This window comes from Camellia sinensis, chromosome 4, assembly GCF_055761805.1.
Source record: "Camellia sinensis isolate YWXY chromosome 4, ASM5576180v1, whole genome shotgun sequence".
Lineage (NCBI taxonomy): Eukaryota > Viridiplantae > Streptophyta > Magnoliopsida > Ericales > Theaceae > Camellia > Camellia sinensis.
Window position 1 is genome coordinate 91,737,386 of NC_138964.1, and position 6,101 is coordinate 91,743,486.

A 6,101-nucleotide genomic window follows, 5' to 3' on the forward strand; every position below is an offset into this window, starting at 1 on the left:
AGAAGAGGACTTTAAAAAGTAAAAGAAGTATACTTAAAAACAGTAGCTTCTGTTTGCTTACAAAATAGAGAACGTTAAATATGAGCTAGGGAGAAGTAAATATATGTATTTCCGTTTGACATGTGTAAACCAATATTACACATTTATTCTATTACATAATGTAAATAGAATTACTAATGCAAGAGATTCATTCATGCGGTCATAATCAAAATCCAAAAATCCAAAATCCCAAATTCTGAAAATTTATTCGACCATTCCGAGGAGTGCATTGCACGAGATTCATTCGTGCAGTCATAATCAAATTTGTGATACAATTAACCGAATTTTAAAGCACATCAAAGATTTTAAATGAATATCTCATATTTAAGAAAATCTAATGCAATAATAAATAAATCAATCAATCTAGATTTGGTTATTAAAATAAACAATTAAGCGGATGAAACAATTAGTTGTCTAAGTTAATTAATTAAAAGAACAAAAGAGAGAAGGATGGAGAAGGACAGAGAAGGTTAGAGAGAAACTTTTTTCTTGAGAGTTGGAAGAGAAAGTTAGTGAAAAGAAAGAGAAATTGGAAGAAAATCAAAAAGAATTCAAATTCATCCTTCTCGATTTGAGAATTGAACACTTAGTTGATTTACAAAACCCAAAATGTGGTGCCTAAGTTAAATCTGGAATCTCAATCCTGATGGTGTTTTCTCTATCAAATCTGTGTGGGATCATTGGAGGGATAAATATGATAGAGTGCCTTGGCATTAGCTGCTGTGGGTACCTCATATAATTCCTAGAGTCAGCTTCATTGTGTGGATGGCTCTATTTGGCAAGCTTAACACTGGTGATAGATTGCAGTTATTTGGTATTTCGTCTACCTCTATCTGCCCTTTCTGTCAAGACCCTTGTGAGAGTCATTCCCATCTTTTCTTTAATTGTGCATTCTCTAACAAAATTTGGGGTACTCTTAAGGGTAAGTGTAATGTCAATTGGCAGGACATCCCTTGGCCAGATATTGTCACTTATGTTCATCAAGAAAGTAAGGGTAAATCTTTGAAGTCTTTTATTCTGAGATTATCTTTTCTTTGTACTGTGTATAATGTTTGGATTGCTAGAAACAACAGGATTTTTAACAAAGAGAACAAACCTGAAGAGGTTGTTGTCCAAGCAATCATTCAAATGGTTAGATACAGACTGCTTTCTTTGAGCAATATCCCTAGATCTACTGGTGATCAATGGTACCTTGCTCAATGGAACCTGCCAGATACCATCTTGAAGCCCCATAATCCGAGAATGGGTGGGCTGCTGAGTGTTGTGAGGTCCTAAATCTGTGAGTTGAGTGATAGTGAGCATAATATTGAGGGATTTCCTAAATATTTGTTGCTTGTGCAGTTGGTTTCATTGCAGTACCGAGAAGTAGTGTGGGTTGAGTGAATTTAGATTTCATATATGTTATACACCGAGAAAATTGAGAGTTTTGGTGGGTTGAGTGATGTCATCCCTCATATGTGTGATGTTCTAATCTTAATAATATATATAGTATCTTTTTATGTGCAGGCTAAGGAAGCTGCTATTGAGAGAAGTGAGATCCTATACTGTGGGTTGAGTGTTGTGAGCCTATATATTGAGGGTACTTTGTTTTTATTGCAAATTGGTCTGCATCATCTGATGTTTGATTTTATTTGTTATTTCTTTGACTGCTGGCAGGAGGACTTTCTATCTTGTCTGGAAGTTTTGCATCTCGGAGAAGTCTTCTCTGTCACCTTACTTTGGGCTCTAGCCTCGGCATGAAGTCTGTCTGGATTACTGGAATTTTGGTTATATGGTTTGGTGGTGGTTGCAATCTGCGCCCTTCCGGAGTAACTAAAGCTTGGTGGTGGCTGTATCTTGCGCCCAGTCATGTTTTAGTTTTGTTCATTTTATCGCTGTTATTTTACCTTTTGAATAGCCTTTTACTATTTGTTTTATCTACTGTTTTGTGGCCTACTCCTACGGGCTGTGTAGGAGGCTCTCTTTTCTCCTCCTCTCTCTTATTTGATATTGTCCAGCAGAGTCAGTGTGTCCTTTTGTGATAAACTTTGCAACATAGGTCAGTGCTAGTTTTGTTCATTGCTTTATCAATCTCACTGCTGCTAATTGATTTTGCTGGATGTTCAACTCCCCTTTTCAGCTTGAATATGGTTGTTGAATATTCTGTTTGGTGGTTTCTTTGCTGGTTCGTTGTTGCTTTCTTTTTTGGGGGTGGTGGTTTTGGTCTCTGCATAGCTTGGTAGGTCCTGGGGCATTCCCCTTGTATTCTTCTTGTATATTTTCCTGTTTTATTTATGTCTTATTCACCCAAAAAAAAAAAAAGAAGTTAAACTATTATCTTTAAGCTACAATTACTCTCCCTTAGAGGCTAAGCAAGATTTGTTTGAGCTTAACTGGACAAATTAAGCTGATGAAACAATTAGTGGCCTAAGTTAAATAGTTCCTAGAACAAAAGAGAGAAGGCTGGAGAACGACAGAGAAGGTTAGAGAGAAACTTTATTCATGAAAACTAGAAGAGAAAGTTAGAGAAACAAGTGAAATACATTCCCACAATCAACTTTCTGTAACAACCACACAATGGCCTCCAACTCTGTATTATGTAGTAGAGTGTCTTGACATCGTCGAAATCAAGCTCTCCGTTTTTGTTCTTGTTGATTTCTTCAAAAAAGCGGGATTGTTCATGGCTACATACCCATCTTCTCCCATGAATCCTGGAAACTTGGCCAGGCTTACTTTTCCTTCTCCGTTATCATCCATTTTCATAAAAAAACTCCATCGCCAATTTCCAAACCTTTTTGGGCATGGCCTTTTAGTAGACATGTCCAGTCTCTCATATCTCCTCCATCAAATGGTCTAGTATCTCCTCCATTCAATGGTTTTTATTTTGTATGTACAGTGTTGTGAATGTTTTTCCACAAAAAAAAAAAAAAAAAAAAAACATCATTAGGAAAAACAAATTTTTATAGCAAGTAAGATCAATATCATATTAATTAAGGGGTTACTACACCCAGTGGTGTGAGAAATAAAAAATAAATAAATATACGAAAAAAATTATAATTATAATTATTAATATATACAATATTATTTATTTATTTGTAGTTATTTTTCTAAATTCTCACTGATGTGATATTTCCCCTTCAATTAATTAAGCTGGGCATTTTAAAATCACTTTTTACATTCTCTCTCTCTCTCTCTCTCTCTCTCTCTCTCTCTCTCGTACTTTCTAAAAAGCCATTTTGAGAGTTCCTCTCTCTAGAAACTCCCTTCTCTCTAGGGTTTGATCTAGTTAGAGTGTTTCCTTTTCCTTCGGTCTTTGTAAGAGTTGGGTTGATCGTCGAGGGCTACACATTGATCCGAGAATATTGAGTTTTGGAGCATGTTAAGTTTCTTCACCTTCTTTCCTTGAGCTCCGAATTTGAGGTAGGGATTCCTACTCACTCTTATGGTCTTTGACCTAGATTTTGGCTGTTTTGATAAAGTGTTGAAGTTGGGTAAATTTTGGGACTTAGGGTTTCAAAATGTTAAAAGAGGATTTGTTATTTTGAGTCTAAAATATGTATTGTGGGTTCAAAATAATGATATCGTTATTGGTTGTTGATATTTAGACCATTGGCTCGATATTTGGAAATCGGGTGGAAAACCCTAATTTTGGGAAAATTGTGACTTTATGGAATTGGGTTGGAAATAATGAAATTGGTTCATTATATGGTTGAATAGTGGAGTTAGATTTATTAATCGCCTACTTTTGAAAACATTGATATTTTATCTGTTGGAGCTTTTATTATCTGTTTAGAAATAATTGCTTGGGCTACCGATGGAGGGTAGTTTTGATTGTTATAGACAATGCATGATGATTAGGCAAATTAAAACTAATCAATTGGATATGTCATAGAGTATGACGGTTGATAGAATACATTAACATTATGTATTGATTGATTGTGTATATGACCTTTGTGTATATACGTTATGTGTGTGTGGGAGGAGATAGGGGATGGACCTCTAAACCGGATGTTGTTTGGGAGGAGATAGGGGATGGACTCCACTGATACAGCTCATATGCTTATCTTTGGAAGTGTTGATATAGCTCATATGCTTATCTTTGGAAGTGTTGATATAGGTCATATGCATATCTGTTGAAATGTGAATACAGCTTGTATGCTTATCGGTTGAGGTGTTTTTTTTTTTTTTTTTTTTTTTTTTGGGTGAATAAGACATAAATAAAACAGCAAAATATACAAAGATACAAGGGGCATGCCCCAGGACCTACAGAGCTATACAAAGAGGCAAAAACCACGAAGAACAAGACAAAAGGAACCATACACACAATGTTCAAAACCTATCTCGAAGAGAATCGGTTGAGGTGTTGATACAACTAGTATGTTTATCTATTGTAAAATGGGAAGTGTTTAATATGAGTCATTGTCTCATATAAGTGGTTGGCCAGGTTCTGAGCCGTTGATGTAAATTGTGAAATTGATAAGAAATGGAAATTGAAATGAAATGGAAATGGGTTATAAACTGGTTTATGGAATTTGAACATTTACCAATTACTAATGTCTTAGTCATTCCTCATACTGTGTTTAGCATATCTCTACTGGGCGTTGGCTCACCCTCTATGGGACATTATTTTCAGGTGCAGGTAGTATGCCTCCTCCAAGGACATAGCTTGGATGACGATGAGAGTTGAAGACTCTTTTGGTTTATTTTGTTTGTATTACATGTATATCAAGCCAAGGGCTTATTTTATATAGAGTTAGTACTCTTCTTTTGTGTAACCAGGTGTTGACTTGGAAAGCTGTAAGCCCATAGGGCACTTGCTTTTGTTGTTAACATGTAATACTATGTAAGAATTACTCTGATGAATAAAAATGGTTGGTTTCTTTTATATTAATGCATGTTTAAAGTGATGGGTTTTATGTATTATTTTGAGGGCATTACAACTTAGTATCAGAACGTACCGGGTTCGAATACTTTGGGTACGTGGGAAGTGATTAGGATCACAATAGGTTTGTCTCGCTTGATAGAGACTTAGATGTAGTGTCATACGCTATGCGCTTAATTGATAACATGCTTATGTGACTATGTGGGTATGGAATGTAGTTTCTAGGATGTTGATTGGATCCATGGGTTTCTGGGAGTCTTGTTGGAAAAGCACTTGATCAATGCTGTTTCTAACCGGAACTCTAGTAACGCCTCGGGATTATTATTATTATCCGGAAATGAAATTCGTAAGTGCTTATATGTTTATGTGCTTACGTGGAGTGAATTACAGTTGTCAATGTTCTAGGACGCGAGTGTTTAGTTTTGGCACATTTATGAATGTGCTAACGTTCTTCATTACCCTTATTAGGATGTCAGGACGAGGACGTGGTAGACGAGGCAGACGTGGTAGGCAGGAGATGCCTTTACCGAATGATATTCCGGCACATCAGGAGGGGGTTGGCCAGGCCAATGTGGCCGAGCCAGCAGGTCAGGAGGCTATATGGGCGCTTTAGCCCGATGCCATGTTCTAGGACGCGAGTGTTTAGTTTTGGCACATTTATGAATGTGCTAACGTTCTTCATTACCCTTATTAGGATGTCAGGACGAGGACGTGGTAGACGAGGCAGACGTGGTAGGCAGGAGATGCCTTTACCGAATGATATTCCGGCACATCAGGAGAGGGTTGGCCAGGCCAATGTGGCCGAGCCAGCAGGTCAGGAGGCTATATGGGCGCTTTAGCCCGATGCTTTGAGGGAGTCTGTGGGTATTTTCCGAGCTGAGAATCCGGTCCAATCCGGACGAGTTTGTTGGGAATCCGAAGAAGCCACTTAAGGCTGACGAGTGGTTGGAACAGATGGAGAAGACGTTCGAGATGCTTGGCATCGAGGACGGGGCTTTAAAGGTGACCTTGGCACCAGCTGAAGGGAGATGCGGGTCAATGGTGGAAGTACAAGAAGGGCAGTGTTGGTGGTGCATGGGAGGTGTTTGTGAATGCTTTCCAGAAGAAGTTTTTATCTTCAGCTGCTAGGGAGAAGCTGAGAGAGCAGTTTTGTCAGCTTAAACAGCAGGGCTTGTCAGTGGCCGAGTTTGAGGCTACTTTT